Here is a 23,031-nt window from a genome sequence, read left to right on the forward strand (position 1 = left end):
ATACTCATAGAGTGGCATATTTAAGCCGACATTTAAGAATGGCTTTAGTTATAGAGAAGATTTTCACTTTGATTTTGGAGGAAGATGTTCTCCTTGTAGTAGTGTAAATCACCTAGATGGTACATTAAATATACCTTTTTTCCATTTTTAAAGTAAAATTATCATAGGCTGATTGCATTTGAATTAAGAATTGTTCATTTCTATGGAATTTCAAAGGGTTTTGATTATAAATTAATTGTTTCAAAGTATTTTGTGTTTGGATATGCAACCATTAAAGATCCATAGAAATGTGTGACTATATCTAAGGGGTGGATGTTGGCTCAAAATGTGCTGAATATAAACCTTACAAAGTAAAATATATAATTTTCCTACATCTATTTTCACTTCTGGTGGCCTCTTTTATCCAAAGATATTCATGCTTTGGATATAAAATCCTGTGATGTAATTTGAGGGAAAATTACGGTGTGAGTTTTGTTTATAACAATGTAGTGGTCAGAAGAACCCACTCCACCTTGGCACTGGCTTAAAGTTTGGAAACTGTTCATGTTCATTTGTAATGCATCCAAATGACAGTTAGAAAAGAGATATTTGAAGGTGGAAATGGTTCATATAAATCAAAGTAAATGTTTTCTAAAATGAGAGAACATACAGTATATATGATTTGATATGACATAACATAATACAATACTAAGGCTCTTACAGAAAAGGGCTGAATCCAAAAGTAAATGGAAAGACAAAAAAAAAAAAAAAGTAGGAAACAAGGACAATCCTACTCTTCTTCACCTTCAATAGGAGATGTAAATTTGCAAAATGTTGGTGGAAAAGGCTCATTCACCTAATCAACAAATGTGCATTGTTTGCCTGTGTGCAAAATGCTGCATTAAATACTGCACTAGCATCTCAAAAAAGGCAGAAAAGTAACATTATAAAATACTTATTGATCATCAGGAGTTGTAGAGTAGGGTCAATGTAAGAAAAACTTATGTAAAAATTATACTATAAATCATAACTCAACTTGGAAATGGAATTTCACTTCAAGTTTGAAGTGGAGACAAAGGAAAAATAAAGAGTGAAAATGTAAGATTTATATTATATTAAAGAATATAATAGGAGGAGAATAAGAATGGAAGATTAAAAAGTATAGGGAAGCCACTGAAATGAAGGAGAAAGGGACATATAGATTAATAACCAATATTTTTTGGGAGTGGAAGAAACATAGAAATATGGGAAACTGAAATTTTTGGAGAGAGATGGGATTATTAACAGATTTTCTTAAAAGTTAGGCCGTGTCCTTTGTAGGGACATGGATGCAGCTGGAAACCATCATTCTCAGCAAACTATCGCAAGAACAGAAAACCAAATACCACATGTTCTCACTCATAGGTGGGAATTGAACAATGAGATCACTTGGACACAGAAAGGGGAGCATCACACACTGGGTCCTATTGTGGGGAGCGTGTAGGCGGGAGGGATAGCATTAGGAAATATACCTAATGTAAATGATGAGTTAATGGGTGCAGCACACCAACATGGCATATGTATACATATGGAAAAAACCTGTACGTTGTGCACATGTACCCTAGAACTTAAAGTATAAAAAAAAAAGGGTGCCCACTTCAGTCTGTTCCTTTCAGTCTAGAAAGTACAGCTATAACAATAAGAATAGTTAACATTAATTCATGGCTTATAGTTAGGCACTGTTATCAGCACTATACATGTATCAATTAATCTTCGTAAGGAGCCAAAGAAGGAAGTACTCTTGTAATCCCTTCGCAGATGAGAAAAAAAGAGGCAAAGAAGGGGTAATTGGCCCATGTTGGAACAGCTAGTTAGTGGTGGAGCTAGAGCTCAGAATGTCTGACTACAGAATTTTTGCTATTAACCACAATGCTATTAAGTCTCATAGTGTATAAATGTCATCCTGCCTCTAGATATTGTATTTCTAGAAAAGAAAATTATGTTTTTCTTTTTTAGGAAGGGGTGTATTTTCCACCTTAAATTGTTGGCTATTTTTGAAAGGCAATATAAGAAAGTAAAAAGGTCTGGGTTTTAGACAAACAGACCAAGATTCAAACCCTGACTCCACCACTGACTACTTGCCACATCTTTGGTAAACTATTTAACCTTTCTTATGTCCTTGTCTCATTCGTACATAATTGCCTCCAATGTTTGATGTGAGATCAGTAAGATTGAAAATATGACACAATGCTTGACAAGGCAGACACTCTAAAATGGCAGTTTTTATTTCTGACATTACTATTGTCTTTCTTACTGTCATTCTCAAGTTCTGTTAACTAACTGTTGTTAGTCATTTTCCTACATTTTCCCCACTAGAATATGAACTCTATAAGAGAATGGAATCTCCGATGTTTCCAGCCCTAATGCAGTGCCTGGTACAGAAGAAGAGCTTCTCAGTATGTACGTAAATAGATGGCTGCTAAGCACATCCCTCTCTGCCTCTTCCTGCAATGTTTAGCACTATGAGATGCCTTTTTGCTGAATTCAGTACACCTCTCTATTCTTTTGTAGATTCAGCCATCTGGTCTATCAACTTTTTTTTTTTTTTCCCCCAAGATTGTGGGTTATATTATGTGTCCAAACATGCCTTCTCTGTTTTCAGCCAAGCAAGAGCAAAAAAGTTTTCCTTTGGATGCCACCAGAATTTATTTGTGAGTTGATGGGGACAAAATTAACAGTTGTGAAGGTGAGGAAACAAAGGCCTGTTTAATATCCATGGGCATGACAGTCTTGAAGGTTTTGCTTCTTGCATTCTGTGCTTTCTGTCACCAACAATGTGAAGTTAGCTGGACAAGATAGCAGCATTTAGAACCATTTTCATTAATTTGAGTCCTTGAGTTAACTTTAATAAAAGGAGGCAAAAATATAGGAAGCTAGGGACTGACCATATTGGTTTTTAATCCAGAAAGATCAGTGAAGAGAATTCCCTTTGGCAGGTGCAAACAATTGTAAAGAAGGCTATACCCCCTGCCTCCCTCAAAAAAAAATCATGAAACGTTTAAGCATTAAGGTATCTATTTTGACTTAGATAAATCTTTTCAGTTGGACACCTAGCTTACACACTCAACCTTGATGTGAGTTGAAAAATAAGTTATTATCTGAATAATTTATAAATATTATTACTTCCAAAAAAATTAAACATACCACTGTCACTGACAATAAATTAGCTTAGCATTTGTAGAGCAATGAATTATACTCTCATGTACTTATTTAAAAGGCCTTTAGAAGAGATTAAACTCAAAAATAAAAATAAATTTCAGACATTTAAAAAATAACTTTAGATGGTATATTTCTGTTTTATGATTTTTTAAGTAGAAAAGTACTAAAACAATGATTTCGCAGTAATGCAAATTCCATTTATATAGCACTCATATGAAGACTCTATATTTATCAACTTCCCACTTTCCCTAGAAATATATTGCATAATAAAATGGAATTTCCAGACAGGACTCAGGTTTTTATGGCTTAATGTATGTCAGAGAAGCTGTCTCTTCTTTGCATCCATTGGTAATTATATAACATTGCTTCAAAATATGTCTGCATTGGCCGGGCGCGGTGGCTCAAGCCTGTAATCCCAGCACTTTGGGAGGCCGAGACGGGCGGATCACGAGGTCAGGAGATCGAGACCATCCTGGCTAACATGGTGAAACCCCGTCTCTACTAAAAAATACAAAAAACTAGCCGGGCGAGGTGGCGGGCGCCTGTAGTCCCAGCTACTCAGGAGGCTGAGGCAGGAGAATGGCGTAAACCCGGGAGGCGGAACTTGCAGTGAGCTGAGATCCGGCCACTGCACTCCAGCCTGGGCGACAGAGCTAGACTCCGTCTCAAAAAAAAAAAAACAAAAAACAAAAAAACAAAATATGTCTGCATTTGGGTTTCTATTTATGTTTCTCTTTAAGCTATTTATAAATGTAGTCACTTGATAGCATGATGCTTTATTACTTTTTTCTTGTGTTACAACCAGCATAAAAACTATACAATCTGGTAAATAGGAAAAGTATCCAATAAATGAATCTGAACAACTCCTGAAAAATAAAAGTTTGCATATATTATCAAATCAGAGCTTTCATTTACATAATTCCTCTGAGCAAAGTAATTTACTCATGAAAGTGAAATTGGAGAAAATCTAAACCCTTTTCCCAATTTGCCTAAATTTCTCTTTTATTTGTGGCCCATTGATAAACTCATTGAAAATTCAAAGATTTTATACCTACTATGTTCAGTACCCTGCATTTGGTGGCCATGGACTCTTGGCAGATACTTTTCCTTTAAGTCTTCTCCTTCAGGGCAATATAGAGTACACCTGCCATGAGCTCATGATCGGACTTTGTAAGCAGCAGTAATAACGTTGGATTTTATTCTGAGTAATTGTGTTATATTAGTTAAAGTCATATATTCTCATACATTTATTTGATACTTATTTGATGAGGATCCTCTATTTTCCTCTCATAGTTCTAGGTTCTGGGAATAAAAGAGTGAGTACCACAGATGAAGACTCTGCTTTTTCTCAGTTACTGATGTTTCAGTGGGGATGCAGTACAGTCAGTGAGTCTCTCTGTCTCTCAATTAGTTAAACTATGGGTTTCCTAGAGTGTGGTGGGAAGGAATTGGAAGATAAATATGAGACCCTAGACTAGTTAATGCACAGTGGAGCACAAATGCCAAAGAAACGTTAGTGCTCATTCCACCAAATTCTATTCCCTATAAAATACAAAAAATTCTTAGGTCAAGTAAGTTAAAAATCAATGAAAAGCTTCTACAGTCATAGAACGTTATGAATTCATTGTAATGTCATTATAAATATTTCAGTTCTTAACCAAACGTGATACATATTATAAAAATAATGCCAAAGAATTATTGAAAACATTAATAATTTCACTTTGATGAAAATTATTTTAATATTGCTAATGCCAAAATATTTTAACTTTAAAATCTTTGGGCATATAAAATATTAATATTCTTTTGGAAGTTTCAAAGTGGTTTCCTTCAGTAATAATTAAAATGATATTCATAGTATTCTAATGTGAATTAGGCATTCTCTTGAAAAAATCCTTGAACAATAGAATTTTAAGTTGTAATTCTAAATTTAAAATTTTAATTTTTAAATAAATTTGTATTTATATAATTTTAGACTTACATAAAGGTCATGAAGATAGTACAGAGGATTCCTGCGTACCTCACACCAAGTTTCCTCAATAAATAACATTTTATTTTAACATTATCTGTATGTCACAATTAATAAATCAAAATTGATACATTATTATTCCTGTGATCCACATTGTATTCATCCATCTTTAGGCTTGACCTAATGGTCTTTTTCTGTCTTAGAATTTCATCAGGTCACAACATTACATTTAGTTGTTATGTCTTAGACTCCTATTGGCTGTGACAGTCTCTCACTTTCTTCATTTTTATGTCTTTGACAGCTTTGAAGAGTCAGATACTTTGTAGACTGTCCCTTCATTGGGCTTTTTCTGATGTTTTTCTCATGTGACTGGAGTTAAGGGCTTTTGGGGAGGAAGACCACAGAGAATAAGCATCATTCTCATTGTATCACATAAAGTTAACGTAATATCTACGTAGCATCCATGCTGGTGTTAACATTGATTATCTGGCTGAGGTGGAGTTTGACAGCTTTCTCCATGTCAACTTATTTTTTCTCTTTTACCGTGTTGTGCATTTGGAAGGAAGTCACTATGCATATCCCACACTTAAGAGGTAGAAGTTATGCTCCACTACCTTGAATATGGAGTATCTATATAATATATTTGAAGTTCTTCTGCGGAAGATATTTGTCTATTCTCTCAAATTTGTTTGTGTTTTTATATCAGTATGAGTTCACATTTATATTATTTGGGATCTAATCCGATATAACATTATTTACTTCGTTGTTCAAGTTGTTCCATCTTTGGCCATTTGGCAGTCCTTCGGTTGGCTCATGTGCAAATTAGATATACCCCCACCATTGTTCATGGGTTTTTTGTTTTTATTGTTCTCATTTTATCTTCTGCACTACAAAATGGCTCAGACTCATCTTGTCCTCAGTCTTAGAATCTGTCATTTCTTTGTGAAGCTCTGATTCATTTAATCGGAAAATGATATTAGAAACTAAAGTCTAGTGAATAGGTGTGCTTATTATTCCAAGGGTGTCACTGCTTCTGCAGCCTTTCAGAAAAAAAAAGTGTGTATATTACATACTCATATATAAAAATATTTTTGTATACATCTGCATCTATATTATTAAACTGAATTTTAACTATGCATTCATTTGAGCAGTCAAATCTGTTAATGGGAGCACAAGCTGCATATTGATAAACAGAAAATAATTCATTTGGTAATTTAATCACCCTTTGCTGCTGCTACATTCCAGAAGAAAGTTATCAGTAGATGGAAGGAATCTTACTTTGTGCTCTAAAACAGGTTTTTATATCCAATCGTATAATAATGCTATGATTTTGTGTTTGTTAGAATAGATCTGGGCGTACCTATTTATTTTGGGCATTGTGTAAGAGTTGATAGATTTAGTAAAGCAGAAAAATTTTCCCAAAAGCAGAATTGGAGATGAAAATTTAAGTGTATATGGTTTACTAGGGGGTGCTCATCAGAAAATATCTGAATAGAGAGAGTGAAGCAGTATAGGAAAGGAAAAGGGATTAACAAGGATGTGATCTTAGAAAACGACTGCCTGGCCTGAGCCAGAGAAGAAGGGCAGTAACGCTTAAACTGCACCTCAGAATCATCTCCCTGAGGCAAAAAGCCTAACCTTTTCTATTTATTTCCTACTAGTTATTAATAATAGTTATTGGCTGTGGGCAACTTCCTTGGGCATAATTTTCTTACCAAGATGATTGTCATCGGCTGAGGGTAATTTTCTGAAAAATGTAGTGCAGCTGTGAGCATCTAAAAACTAACCCAGCAGACACAGTAAGGGGAGCAGGCTGGGGCACCACTGTTCTCTTATAATACACAAGGAGGATCACCTTAGCTTCAGAGTTACGGAAGTTTATTAATGGTTAAAATGATACTGAATGCAGCTCAGCTAGACCGAAGAGTCTCACCGTTAGCAGAGAGGAGATTTATGCAGCAGTCATGTTGTGGAACAGTGTACAAAATATTAGAGGTTAAAGAAACTCTGAAGGGAGCAGAATCAACAACCAGCTCCCAATCATGTAGAGCCTCAAAATGTTATTCGAGATGAAGACCAAAATAAATAGGAAGTTTGAAAAATATAAATAACAATCCATTCATGCAAATAAAATGCTCATGGAGTACATATTTTATGCCAGGCATTGTTCTGGATGCAGCAGTGAAAGAAACAGAAAGTATCTTCTCTCATGAAGGTTACATTCTATTGAGAGGAGGTGGGAAAGAAACCAATGAAATAGTATGTGGTTCCATGGCTCCACTGGTGATGAGAACTAGAGGAGAAAGAAAGCACTGCATGAGGATGGGGGTCATGGTTTCAGATGTGATAATAAGAGAAGACTTACTTTAAAAGGTGAAGGAAACTAGCTATTCAAAGATTAGGAGAAAGCATATTTTAGGTGAAAAGCATAGCTTGTGTAAAGGCATTGTGATTGTATATGCAAGGAACAGCAAGGAGAACAAGTTTGCCAATTCCTGATACAGGCAATAACAAGTATTTTAGATTTTATACAGAGAAGATGGGAAGCAACTGGGTGCTTTAAAACATAGGATTGATGTGATTTGACTTATTATTTTTTAATCTAAAAAGTTAATGGAGTCAGTGATTTGCAGATGGGACTTTTCTTCATAGCCTTTGTATTATGTAGGATCTTTAATTTTGTAAATGACAGATAATTTAGCTCAAAGTGGTCTAAACTGGAATTTCTCAGCCTCAGCACTATTGATATTTTAGGCCAAGTAATTCTTTGTTGTGTGGGCCTGTCCTGTGCACTGTAGGAAGTTTACCAGCATCCCTGATCATTACCCACTAGATACCAATAACAACCTCCTTCACTGCCCCCCCACTGGCATCCCTAGGTGTGAAAGTAAAAAAATGTCTCCAAGCATGTCCCATTATTCCCTGGGGGACAAAATTATCTGAAATTGAGATCTACTAGATTAAAACAAAATTAATCTATTACTTCATATTATTTAAAAGGTTGGTTGGATACAGGACTCAAATGCTGTTGTGTGAAGCATCTCTTTGGAGTCCTTCCTCTGTTGTTCCTCCTCTGTCAGACTTCCTGTTGCTCTAGGCTTACATTATCACAATGACAAAAATTCAAAGAAATACAGGAGACTTCTCTTTCCCAAAAATCCCACAGATGACTTACCACATCTCATTGGCTCTGGTTGGCTATGGGTCCCTCTTAAGACAATCTATTATTGGTTTATTCCAATCAGGGGTGTCTTGGAGTGGGGACCATTTCACTGAGAGCAGGGAAAGGTTGCATTTTTTTATTCCAAAGGAAACTTAGAGCAGAACTGTCAGGAAAGGTAAGTAATGGATTTTATGAAAGCAACCAAAAAACTCTTCATTATTGATCTGACATGGAGATCGATTTGGGTAGTGTTTAAGAGTACTTTGCCATGGTGATGATAGTTAAAATACTGTAGTGTGTATTCATAAATTTTTAAGAAGATAGATCTTTAAGTCTTCTCAACAGGCACATACAACACATATACAGACACACACAAAATGGTAACTATGTAGAGGTGATGGATATGTCAATTAACTTGATTATGGTAATTATTTCACAATGTATATGTATATCAAAACATCACATTGTACAAGTTAAACATATACACATTTTATATTTCAATTATATATCAATACAGTTGTTTTAAAAAGAAGTACTTTCTAGGGAAAGCCTAGGGACAGTGGTAGAGAGGGAGTTAATATACTCTGTGACTTTGAATGCTTGTAAATGAAGATCATTACCCATCAGCACTCAGTGACATTGTATGGTGCCTACAATTCAAGTCAATAAAGTTCCTACAAAAGGAAAAACAACAAAAAAGTGCCTCTGCACAGCTAAGCTATAGAATGTTACGGGAGACAAATGCATAAATACACATGGTTAACCATATAGCTTGTTCAAATCAGAACGTTTTGGGGTATAAAAGTGCTATAATTTGGATATGACTTGTTTGATCCCTCCAAATCTTGTTGAAATTTGATTCTCAGTGTTGGAGGTGGGAGCCTAATGAGAGGTGTTTGAGTCATGGAGGCAGATCCCTCATGAATGGCTTGGTGTAGTACTCCAAGTAGTGAGTGAGCTCTTACTCTATTAGTCCCCACAAGAACCGATTGTTAAATAGAGCCTGGTACCTTTCCCCATTGTCTCTCTCACTTCATGTGATTCACCTTCCGCTATGAGGAAGAGCCCCCTGAGGGCCTCACCAGAGGCAGATGGTAGTGTATCTGGAATTGGTGGGTTCTTGGTTTCGCTGACTTCAAGAATGAAGCCGTGGACCCTCGTGGTGAGTGTTAAAGTTCTTAAAGATGGTGCATCTGGAGTTTGTTCCTTCTGATGTTCGGACATGTTCTGACTTTCTTCCTTCTGGTGGGTTCGTGGTCTCACTGGCTTCAGGAGTAAAGCTGCAGACCTTCGCGGTGAGTGTTATAGCTCTTAAGGCAGCATGTCTGGTCTGGAGTTGTTCATCCCTCCCAGTGGATTCATGGTCTCGCTGGCCTCAGAAGTGAAGCTGCAGACCTTCTCAGTGAGTGTTACAGCTCACAAAGGCAATGTGGACCTAAAGAGTGAGCAGCAGCAAGATTTACTGTGAAGAGTGAAAGAACAAAGCTTCCACAGCGTGGAAGAGGAACCCAGAGGATTACCACTGTTTGCTTGGGCAGCCTTCTTTTATTCCCGTATCTGACCCTACTCACATCCTGCTGATTGGTCCATTTTACAGAGAGGCAAGTGGTCTATTTTACAGAAAGCCCTGATTGGTCCATTTTACAGAGAGCTGATTGGTTCATTTTGACAAAGTGCTGATTGGTGTGTTTACAATCCCTGAGCTAGACACAGAGTTCTGATTGGTGCATTTACAATCCTTTAGCTAGATACAAAAGTTCTCCAAGTCCCCAACTGACTCAGGAGCCCAGCTGGCTTCACCTAGTGGATCCTGCTCTGAGGCAGCAGGGGGAGCTGCCCACAAATCCCAGGTCACGTGCCCGCACTCCTCAGCCCTTGGGCTGTGGATGGGACTAGGCGCAGTGGAGCAGGGGGTGGCACTTGTCAGGGAAGCTTGGGCCGGGCCTCTCGGGAGCCCACAGGGGCAGGGGCTGCTTGGGCATGGCAGACTGCAGGCCCAGAACCCTGCCCTGAGGGAAGCAGCTGAGGCCTGGTGAGAATTTGAGTGTGGCAGGGGCAGGCTGGCAGTGCTGGGTGACCCAGCACAACCTCCGCAGCCACTGGCCCTGGAGCTAATCCCCTCACTCCCAGGGGCTGGTGGTGCCAGCTGGCCGCTCTGGAGTGCGGGGCTGGCTGAGACCACACCCACCCAGAACTCACGCTGGCCGCAAGCGCCACACACAAACCTGGTTCCTGCCCACACCTCTCCCTCCACACCTCCTTGCAAGCAGAGGGAGCCAGCTCCAGCCTTGGCCAGCCCAGAGAGGGGCTCCCACAGTGCAGTGGTGGGCTGAAGGGCTCCTCAAGTACAGCCAGAGTGGACACCGAGGGCAAGGAGGTGCCGAGAGCGAGTGAGGGCTGCTAGCACGTTGTCACCTCTCAATAGCACCACACTTCTTGTACAACCTGCAGAACTGTGAGTCAGATAAACTTTTTTTCTTCATAAATTATCCATCCTCAAGTGTTCCTTGATAGCAACACAAAAATAGACCAAGACAGAAAGGTTATGCTATTGATAATCACTCTAGGAAAACATGCAAACCAAGATGTGTGACCATCTTACTTATCACCCATTGTATTAGTTCATTTTCATGCTACTGATAAAGACATATCTGAAACTGGGAACAAAAGAGTCTTAATTGGACTTACAGTTGTATATGGCTGGGAAGGCCTCAGAATCATGGCAGGAGGTGAAAGGCACTTCTTACATGGTGGTGGCAAGAGAAAAATGAGGAAGAAGCAAAAGCAGAAACCCTTGATAAACCCAACAGATCTCGTGAGACTTATTCACTATCATGAGAATAGCATGGGAAAGCCTGGCCCCCATGATTTGATTACCTCCCCCGGGTACCTCCCACAACATGTGGGAATTCTGGGAGATACAATTCAATTATTCAAGTATGGAGACACAGTAAAACCATATCACTCTACCTCTGTCCCCTCCAAATCTCTTGTCTTCACATTTGAAAACCAATCATGCCTTCCCAACAGTCCTCCAAAGTTTTAATTCATTTCAGCATTAACCCAAAAGTCCACAGTCCAAAGTCTTACCTGAGACAAGGCAAGTCCCTTCTGCCTATGAGCCTGCAAAATAAAAAGCAAGTTAATTACTTCCTAGAAACAATGGGGGTACAAGCATTGGGTAAATATAGCCATTCCAAATGGAAGAAATTGGCCAAAACAAAGGGGCTACTGGCCCCATGCAAGTCTGAAATTCAACAGGACAGTCAAGTCTTAAAGCTCCAAAATGATCTCCTTTGACTCTGTCTTACATCTGGGCCGTGCTGATGCAAGAGATGGGTTCCCATGGCCCTGGGCAGCTCTGCCTCTGTGGCATTGCAGGGTACAGCCTCCCTCCCAACTGCTTTCATGGACTGGTGTTGAGTGCAGCTTTTCCAGGCATACAGTGCAAGCTGTCAGTGGATCTACCATTCTGGGGTCTGGAGGATGGTGGCCGTCTTCTCACAGCTCCACTAGGTGGTGCCCCAGTAGGGACTCTGTGTGGGTGCTCTGACCCCACATTTCCTTTCTGCACTGCCCTAGCAGAGGTTCTCCCTGGAAGCCCCGCCCCTGCAATAAACTTCTGCATGCATCCAGGCATTTCCCATACATCCCCTGAAATCTAGGTGGACATTCCCAAACCTCAATTTTTCTTGACTTCTGTGCACCCACAGGCCTGAACACAGCACAGGGAACTTGGGTCTGGTGCATGAAACCATTTTTTCCTCCTAGGCACTGGGCCTGTTATTGTAGGGGCTGCCATGAAGACCTCTGTCATGCCCTGGAGACATATTCCCCATTGTCTTGGGGTTTAACATTAGGTTCCTCATTACTTATGCAAATTTCTGCAGCTGGCTTGAATTTCTCCTGAGAAAATAGGATTTTCTTTTCTATCACATTGTCAGGCTGCAAAGTTTTTGAACTTTTATGCTGCTCTGTTTCCCTTATACAACTAAATGCCTTTAACAGCACCCAAGTCATCTCGATTACTTTGCTGCTTAGAAATTTCTTTCACCAGATAGCCTAAATCATCTCTCTCAAGTTCAAAGTTCTACCGATCTCTACACAAGGGGTGAAGTGTTCCCAGTCTCTTCACTAAAATATAACAAGAGTCACCTTTCCTCCACTTCCCAAGTTTCTCATCTCCATTTGAGACCATCTCTGCCTGGAATTTATTGTTCATATCACTATTAGCATTTTTGTGAAAGACATTCAACAAGTCTCTAGGAAGTTCCAAACTTTTCCACGTTTTCCTGTCTTCTGAACCCTCCAAACTGCTCCAACCTCTGCCTGTTACCCAGTTCCAAAGTTGCTTCTATATTTTTGGGTATCTTTTCAGCAATTCCTGACTCTACTGGTAACAATTTATTGAATTAGTCTGTTTTCATGCTGCTTATAAAGACATACCAGAGGCTGGACAATTTATACAAGAAAGAGGTATAATGGACCTCTTTCACTTGGCCAGGGAAGCCTCACAATCATGGTGGAAGGCAAGGAGGAGCAAATCACGTCTTACATGGATGGCAGCAGGCAAAGAGAGAGCTTGTGCAGGGAAACTCCACCTTATAAAATCATCAGATCTCGTGAGACTTATTTACTATCACAGGAATAGCATAACAAAGAACAGCCCCCATGATTCAATTATGTCCCCTGGGTCCCTCCCACAACATGTGGGAATTGTGGGAGATACAATTCAAGTTGATATATGAATGGGGACACAGTCAAACCATATCACCCATCTTGTTTAGCATCTGATGCTTCAGAGTTGTTCCTTTTAGTTCTATATTTCTTATTTCTACATATTTATATAAATATTCTTATAAATATAGTCCTATAAAATTGTAGGTGACTAAAGGATTAATACAAAGTTACTGAAAGAAAGCAGCATAAATGTAATTATTATCCTGTGATTTAAAAAAGATAAAATAAGAACCATGGAAATCCAATCCATGTATTATAAAATTATAACCTGTAGTTACAACGTCACAGAGTCTATGGGGTCTTTGTAGGAACTTCTAAAGAAGCTGAGGAAGGAGTTAGGTTTGAGAAATATGGAGAGAGAACACTAAGAATGTCACTAAACTGAGAACTACAAGGAAGTCCCAAGTGTTCACATTGCACATCTGGAGGCAAGGAGGTGACACTCAAGGAAAGCTGAAAAGATAACTTTAGAATTCTAACAAACAATCCTAGATTTATCCCCAGCTTCCCAACCCAACCAAAAGTTATTTAATTATGTTCTGCTTTTAGCTGGACTCAATATGAAAATGTTTCTGGCATAAAATACACATTTTCTATAGATCAGAGCCTGTCCAAGCTTTCAGCACCAAAAATCTCAGTTGGTCTAGGCATTTGTGTTCTTTCTCCATTATGGCTTAAGCCTGAGAAGTTGTGTATGATCTTTCAGCCTTGATAAGAAGATTAGAGAAAAATTGGAGGTGAGGTCATAGAGATTAGGAAACCTTGCTGCAATTAAGAGGCAGTTACTTCTTTTGAAACATGCATTCAAGTTTCTTCCTGAGACAATTTTCTCAAGTGGCTCTCTGAGATAATATTTTACTGTTTACCTCTCTCTACCACATCAATTTTTCTTGTTCTTATTATATACCTTAATATGGATCTTAAGGACTAATGAAAATAGATTTTAAAATATAAGTTAATATAAAATATATTTTAATAATAAAATATAAGTTAGGATTTAAGAGTGTATTCAATATAGGAAAACTGTATTAAATATATGAAAAGAGCCAAGTTAAATAACAGCTACATTCAATTTTTGTAAACTGGTAAGAGATTCCTGCACTATTTACATATATCAAATGGGACTAAATGTTTAAATGGAATTCCTGAAACTTCTCAAGTTCTACTATCAGTGATGAAATAAGAAGTCAGTTGGCCGGGCGTGGTGGCTCATGCCTGTAATCCCAGCACTTTGGGAGGCTGAGGTGGGCGAATCATGAGGTCAGGAGATGGAGACCATCTTGTCTAACATGGTGAAACCCCATCTCTACTAAAAATACAAAAAAATTAGCCGGGTGTGGTGGCGGGCGCCTGTAGTCCCAGCTACTTGGGAGGCTGAGGCAGGAGAATGACGTGAACCCGGGAGGCGGAGCTTGCCAGTGAGCCAAGATCGCACCACTGGGCGACAGAGCCAGAATCCATCTCCAAAAAAAAACCACAAGTCAGTTAAAGTGAATACTACGTAAATAATTCTGAGTACACTTTGAGGCAGGCACCTACTCTGGAAAGGTGGGTATACTTTTGAAATACAAACTCTGAGAATGGCACCTGCACTTATATTACAGTAATTACAGGAAGGAACATTTTTTTTTTTTTTTTTTTTTTTTTTTTTTTTGAGAGGGAGTCTAGCTCTGTCGCCCAGGCTGGAGTGCAGTGGCCAGATCTCAGCTCACTGCAAGCTCTGCCTCCCGGGTTTACGCCATTCTCCTGGCTCAGCCTCCCGAGTAGCTGGGACTACAGGCGCCTGCCACCTCGCCCGGCTAGTTTTTTGTATTTTTTAGTAGAGACAGGGTTTCACCGTGTTAACCAGGATGGTCTCGATCTGCTGACCTTGTGATCCGCCCGTCTCGGCCTCCCAAAGTACTGGGATTACAGGCTTGAGCCACCGCGCCCGGCCACAGGAAGGAACATTTAAACATAACTCATAATACCTAAGGATTCTACTTGTTGGCATTGTTGGGAAAAAGAGAAGAGAGGTTTTAGTCGGGAGACATTAACTGAAAGTAAAATGATATAACACCAGAAGTCATACAGAAATTAAAATATAAAATAAATATGAGGACCATAAGAAAACTTCAGGATAAGAGTTAAAGTTCAAGAAAATGTAAAGGCGTTTCGTTAGAAACTTTCAAGTAATTTGATATATAATTGTTTAAATGGATCTTTTTACTTGAGGAATGTAGGCTTAAGTGGAGACTACTTTCAAAAAAGCTGTGGTGGGTGCTGTTTAGATGACATGTACCCTGCTATATTCATTTCATCTGGAAGCCAAAGAGCTTATTTGTAAATTCTGAAAAGACTGCAAAATTTTCATCTTGTTTTCCAACATTAAAATCGCAAGCACTGTTCATTGTGATTTTTTAAAAAAGATATATCCTGTATGATTTCAGGCAGTCTAGAAAAATAGATGGATAGATATTGATGATAGATATGATTTTACTGGCTGAAACCTTTTTAAAATTTTATATAATGGATGGCACATTAAGTTGAGAAATAGAGAAGATACTAGTGAAAATTATAGGGTGTATAATTTTATGAGTTTTTGCAATATTTTATAAAAATAATATTAAACAGGCGTTATGCTGTGTTACAATAATTCTCATTTGCTTGTTTTATATAGCTTTATTTGATATTACATAAGAGAAACAAAAACTCGTTCTTATAGGAAAATCTAGTAGTCTATAAACTAAAAAGAATTAGAATCATTTTCTTCAATGTAAAGAGATTGCAGAATCCTGAAAAACAAATACAAGGCTATCAAAATCTACACCAAGTAAGCACTGTGATAAAGAATCAAGCCAGGAATGTCTGTCTCTGCTATGAGGCCTTCAGCAAACGACTTCTTTTTGTAGTTATCTATCATGTGTAAGTTGACTAGATGCTCTCCCAGTGTTTTCTAGTTCTATAATTAAAACATCTTATTCAAAGTTTATTCTCAATTAAAAGTGAACATTTCTATAGAGTATGGGAAAGTTTAAAAGAGGCATAAACTAGGACAGATCTCATTTTAAATTAACTGTACAAGCAAGCCGATATCCTCAAAGAGCAATGAAGTACTGATTCATGCTACAATATGGATAAATCTTAAAAATATTATGGTAAGTTAAAGAACAAGAGGATTATATATTAGATGATTCCATTTATATAAAATGCCCAAAATAAGCATACCTATGTACACATAAATTACAAAAAGTATATTACTGTTTGCCTTGAACTAGGAGGATGGAGAGAGCAGTACCTGTATCGGGTATGAGTTTTCTTTTGTGTTTTGTTTTGTTTGAGACTGAGTCTCACTCTGTTGCCCAGGTTGGAGTGCAGTGGCATAATCTCAGCTCACTGCTACCTCTGCCTCCCAGGTTCAAGCGATTCTCCTTCCTCAGCCTCCCGAGTAGCTGGGATTACAGGCGCCCACCACCATGTCCGGCTAATTTTTGTATTTTTAGTAGAGATGGGGTTTCACCATGCTGGCTAGGTTGGTTTCGAATTGCTGGCCTCAAGTGATCCTCCCATCTTGGACTCTCAACGTGCTGGGATTTACAGGCATGAGCCACTATGCCCGTCCAGTTTTCTTTTGAGGGTGACAAAAATGTTCTAAAATGAGGCTCTGATCATCCCCACAACTGTGAATGTACTAAACACTATTAAACTGACCACTTTACATGGGCGAATTGTATGGCATGTAAAATACATCTCAGTTAAGTGTTTAAAAAAGATAGCGAAATCCTTGTATAAAACAAGCCTACAGCAAGACAAGGTGAGCAGAATATAATTATTATGAACATAGGAATTTGCCTCTCTTTTTTATTGCTGAATTCTCTGCAGCTAAAATCTATAACTAGCACCAGTTATATATTCGACAAATTTTTGTCTGAAGTCTTATATTAAGTTAGGAATAGAAAAGCAAAAAACTTTCAGCTTAAAATCATTTTCAAATTGTTATGTTTTTACTAATCCTTTTCTTTTCCATCTGTCAGCAGTGCAAGAGAAATAATGTTTCTTCTCATTCTTGTATACTAGGGCTATTGGTATCCCGTCAGCAATCCAAACCTATAGCTGTCATTTTCAGCCAAGGTAGGAAATGTGCTAGCTGAAAGAACACAGGGCCCTAAGATATCAGAAGCAATTCTGTGCTGACTGGCCTATGAGGAAGGGTGTCCACAGATCTTGTTGTGAGAAGCCCAACTGGAATACATTTTAGAGGCTTATATTAAGTCTAGAGAGTAAGATGTGCATGTCTACTTCCCGTCTTTGATTTTATCCCTTTGTTTGTTTGTTTTACCAGGTATGAAAAAAGAAATTTATGCTTGTTACCTGTCTGAGGTTGATGCCTCTGGTTCCAGCATAAGGGCTTTCTTTGAGTGGTTTGCCATAAGGTAGGTCTAAGAAGTTGGATCCTACCTCAAAAGACCTTAATCTCATGTCTCTTAGGACATTCTCTCATCAAGAAATTCTATTTCTATTATTGCAGATTCTAAGTTGCTAGCAAGTCTGGTTACATTTTTTGGACAGAGAAACTTTAGGTGTTTTTTTGTTACTGTGGTTGTTGTTTTGGTTTGCTGCTTGATTCTCTTTTGATTTGTTTTATTTATTTATTTACTTATTTTCCTCTTACATTTATTTCTGCAGACTATGTTACCTGGACTTTCCAGATATAGATTCCTGTTTGGCTGAGGGATGGATCCTCATGCTCTTCTTGTCTCAGAAGGTTTCCCAATTCCAACAAAGTAGATTATTTGCTACTTTCTATTTTCCCTACACAAAATCATCATGGATATCCAAAATTGATGCAGACATGTAGCTGAGCAATTAATATTCTTTATCAGTAATCAAGATCTGACATTAATAATTAGGTACATTTAATTTATGTGGCTACCCTAATATTTAACAAAACTTTTAAGTATGTTCAGTAAACAAAAAGCTAAATTAGAAAAAGAACAATGATGAATTGATATAATACTTCAACAATCAAGTTGTACACAGATAGTTCTATGAAGCACCATAGAATAATTGGAATTTAAAGTGACTAATGTAGCTAAATAGATACATATTTGATATTGCTTTTGAAAAGGAAAGTAAAAGTTATGGTTTGAAAAATATAATTCTGGAATACAAGAATACAAAAATTTTAATTAATTATGTCAATAATTTTGCTTCTATAAATGAATGTTATGTGTGAATGAAAAAATATATAAAAGACTTCAGATAAAAATAAAATATATAATACCTAATATTATATTTACAAATAATTAAAAATAGTGTATTGCATTGTATGGTATAAATGAATTTTTGTTTTAGGCAAGTTTATTCAAATTGATTCTGGTTACGTTGCTTGTTTTATGGGACTGCTAATTTAAGTATCTCAAAGCATTAAGTACCTTAGAATATTCATTTCTGGCTGGGCACGGTGGCTCATGCCTGTAATCCCAGCACTTTGGGAGGCTGAGGCGGGCAGATCACGAGGTCAGGAGATCGAGACCACAGTGAAACCCCGTCTCTACTAAAAATACAAAAAATTAGTGGGGCGTGGTGGCGGGTGCCTGTGGTCCCAGCTACTCAGGAAGCTGAGGCAGAATGGCGTGAACCCAGGAGGCAGAGCTTGTAGTGAGAGGAGATCGCGCCACTGCACTCCAGCCTGGGCGATAGATAGAGACTCTGTCTCAAAAAAAAAAAAAAAAAAAAAAAATTCATTTCTTTACTTTAGTATTTTACCCCCAAAATTATACTCTCCTAAAAGGGAAACACATTGTTTTAATTTGTATAAAATACAATTAAACACTTTTGCAAAAAATATATATATAAATATATGTTAATATACATAATATATAAAATATATATTAATACATATAATATATAATATATTATACATTATATAATATGTTATATATATTAATATATATTTATATATATAGTAAATCCAAGTGAATGAGAAATCTGTTAGATTTACTACTCTCACTATAGAGTATAATTTCAATGGATCGCTTGATGACGACAGAAACTTATAAAGAAACCACCGGGTGTTCCTTTTGTGACAACTTTCTATGGATCTTTTTTCTGAAAAGTGTGGTTGACAGCATTTCATGTGTATATGCATCATATCCTGTGTTCTATTGCCCCAACTGCAGTTTTGTGGCAAACTTTACCCTGTCATCACAGTATTGAGCCATCGATGACTTGGTCTTACATTTTGGTTAACTACATCACAATGACCACATTGATAAAAAATTTAAAACATAACCCTCATTATTTAAATATAATGGTAGAAGTTGAATGTGTTATAGTAGAAAAACTCAGCGTGTTCAGGCAGTGATTAGTGATGATGAGTTAATAGATAAATACTAGTTTTACAATATCAAAAATGGAGAAATATTTTCAGTAGCTCATATTTTAAGGTCCCTTTAACCACCAGAATTGAAATGCTTGGGTTTAGAACATAATTTTTATTGTATGGGGGTGTCATAAAGTGAAATATTGATCAGTTTTAGGTTGAGGGAAACCTGAGTTTTAATTCTGACGCTGGTACATATTGGCTTCCTTTCTTGACTCTCAGTATCTACTGAATTTTTTTGAGAGAAGTCAACAAAATACTATATGTAAAGTGCCTGATATGTTCTAGACACACTATAATAAGCATTCTTTTTAGTTGTTTATTGTAGTTATTTGATATGACCAGATTTATGAACCACTGTTATTAAGATCTGAAGCAATCTTTGTTGGTAAATAATTTCAAAAATGATGTCCCTCTATTCTAAATGCCTGTCTACCTCCTTTTGTATTTTAAAAAGAGTAAAATATACTAATCAATAAATGAAACAATTATTCATTTGAAATTTCTCTTATATTTTTAAGATATTAAATGTTTGTTAAGCATGTGACTACCTCCTGAAATTGCCATTTGTTTTATAATAAATTCTCCACTGAGACTATTTTCATCAATAAGTATTAAAAATTTTTACCTCACTTTCCATTATCTCTATGTGTTGGTGTGCATTTTTTGTGAAATATGAATATGCAAAACCATAATCAGCAGGAAATTTAATTTCCTAACCCAAGTAAGGATAAAATGCAAGTTGTAGATTATCCCACTCTCTAATCACTGAAATATGATATCTTTCAGAACATTGCACATAACTGAAGTACTTTCACCAATTCAACTGGAACTTTTCCAATTGACCCAAGAGGTACTACATCAAATAGAAAGGACCTCAGCATCTTTGTGCCTTCGTTTAGTTAGGCATGGGGGGCATGGCTGCAGAGCTGCCGTTAAGGAAGTTTCCAAATTTGTCCTATTATTTCACAAGTGTGTGAAAGAGTATCATACAAATAATTTTTAAATTAAACTGATCTCTTGTATGCCAGAATAAATCTACGATGAGTTTTATATTGGTTCGGCCCTGAGCAATTGTTTGACCTAATTCCATTTAGTATCCTGGGAGAGGGTAGGGTGGAAGAGACAGAAATTAATTCCTCTGCTAGGAGTACTGAAAAAGTACTCCACCCACCAGTGCTTATACACAGTATGTGGGCTATATAATTGTCAGTGCTGCCTTTGATAAACAGCCATATATCCTAATTACAATTATCCACAGGAAAATAATGTGTCCTTAATAACTGAAAGAAATTTGAGTTTTAAAAAAATCACACAATTTAGTAGATAGAAAAAGAAAATGTTACTTTTTGCTCACATATTCTTGTGGAGCATGAAGTTCTGTAAGCAATATGGCCCACAGACCAGCAGCAATATCTGGAAGTTTCATAGCAGTTCAGAATCTTGGATCCTATCTCAGATATACTGAGATTCACATTTGTGTTTTAACATGATACTCAGGTGTACTGTATGCTCCTCTAAGTTTGAGAAATACTGAGTTCAAGAATCTGAAAGTTACCGTGGGTACAAGAATCCAGACTGCAATAGTCAATAGCATCCACCCAATCCAGACTGTAATCAGCCTGAAGTGATTCATTCACCGTTTACTTTGTCTTATTTACTTGCATATTGAGATGATATTTACTAAATGTTAAGTGAACAAATCTAAGCCTATAGCTCAATGAATTTTTATACATATACAATACCATAGTTCTTTCTCTTCCACATCCATTTTATTGAATGTCTACGTTTTTGGTACTCTCATATTCCGAGAGAGAAATCATATGATCTTGAAGAATGCTACTTTCCTTGGAATTTTAATTTTCAACCTCACTTAGACTTCTAACATTGCAAAGTAATTATTGCCTTTGGTCTTATTCAGCTAAAATTTCCATTTTCTCAAAAGGTATTTCCAACCTTTGTTATCATCCTCAAGGATTCTTCATTTCTGTTATCTTTTTGCTTTCAGTGGATGACCTTTTCCCTTACCTCACCAAGAAAATTGAGGCAATCCAGAGAGAACTTTCTTACCTCCTGCTTCCTCCCTTATTTGTCTTCAAGATTTAGAAACAGTCCCTACATCCATGCTTTCTTACTTGCCTCCTCTTTCTACCTAAAGCAGTGTCTTATCTCCTTCTGTTTACTTGGCCTCATCAGTTTCTTTCTTCCTCTTAATCATTCTATTAATTTAGTCTTCTCATTATACATTTATATTTATAAATTTATATGTAATATATGTTAAATGTAGTTTCATGCATACATAATATATAAATGTAAATATATGCCATGCATAATCACATCTATATATAAACATATATCATATATTCAAATATATATAAATATATCATATATTTATATGTGTGTATATATATAATTGAGCCCCCAATTGAAAGAAAAATACCCAAAGTTTTCCCTTGATTCTGTGCCACTCTGTAGTTTCTACACCACCTTTCTCTTTAATTTCATTGTCATGCTTCTTGAGCTTCTTGATTCATCTCCTTGTTTCCACTTCTGCAACTTTCACGTACGCTTCCTCAACATTAGGTGTGCTTTTCCCACTCCTTTTTTGAAACAATTTCTGCAGATATCATTTGTCGCATTTGCCAAATTCAGTATACACGTTTTTTTCCTCATTTGATTTCTATTTGAGTTTTCTGAAGCAATTTCTTAACTTGTCCAGAGTTGTAGTCTGCTTCTCACATTCTAAAACTAAGCTGTGCTTTTTCCATCTGTGCAAGACATGGTGAGAATATTATATAGTTTATAAATGCAAGTGCGTATTACATTGTTTTATAGCAATTGTGTATAGTTTTTTTTTTTTGTCTTTAACTTACAGAATGCAGTCAAAATGTTTTTCAATCTTACTTACATTAGATTTTTTTTTCTCTCATGCCATCATCAATTTGCTTTGGTTTATTAATATTTAACTGTGTTCATAAAGACCGTGAAATGAATATTTGTAAATGACTATGCCAACACTATGGAATGGAATCTATATGTAGTTTGCTATTAACAACTGCCTAATTTAAAATGTCCTATATATAGTAAGGTTCTGATACTGATTTCCCAGTTTTTATCTTCCTACCTAAGAAAGTTTTCAAAATCTTTAATCAAATATTGCAACATAATTGCCTCTCTTCTTGTATCACTTTTTGTTTTGTTTTGTTTTTCAGATTCTCTTCTATGTGTCCTGTATGTCCTTATCACAATTATCTACAAGGGTATGGTTACTTCCTTCTAGTAGGGCCACCATTCCTAACTGAACATTTTAGTACATATGTGAACTTGTTTAAAATTATTTTTAATGAGGTATTTTATTTAAAAGCAACAAACTCATCTTGGAAAACAAGGAGGTAAGAGTAGTCCCTGAGTATGTAATACTCCCTAAATTGGACTTACAAAACAGATATTAATTAACTTTAAAATATTGAAAATAAAAAGATAGGAAAAAATATGCCATGCACATTGACCAAAATAAAGTTGCTCTAGTTTTATAGAAAGCTCAATATGACCATTGGCAGTAATGGAGCAGTTCATTATGATGAAAATATCAATTTTCTATAATGGCATAACAATATAAAC

The sequence above is a fragment of the Macaca nemestrina genome, chromosome 1, assembly GCF_043159975.1.
Source record: "Macaca nemestrina isolate mMacNem1 chromosome 1, mMacNem.hap1, whole genome shotgun sequence".
Taxonomy (NCBI): domain Eukaryota; kingdom Metazoa; phylum Chordata; class Mammalia; order Primates; family Cercopithecidae; genus Macaca; species Macaca nemestrina.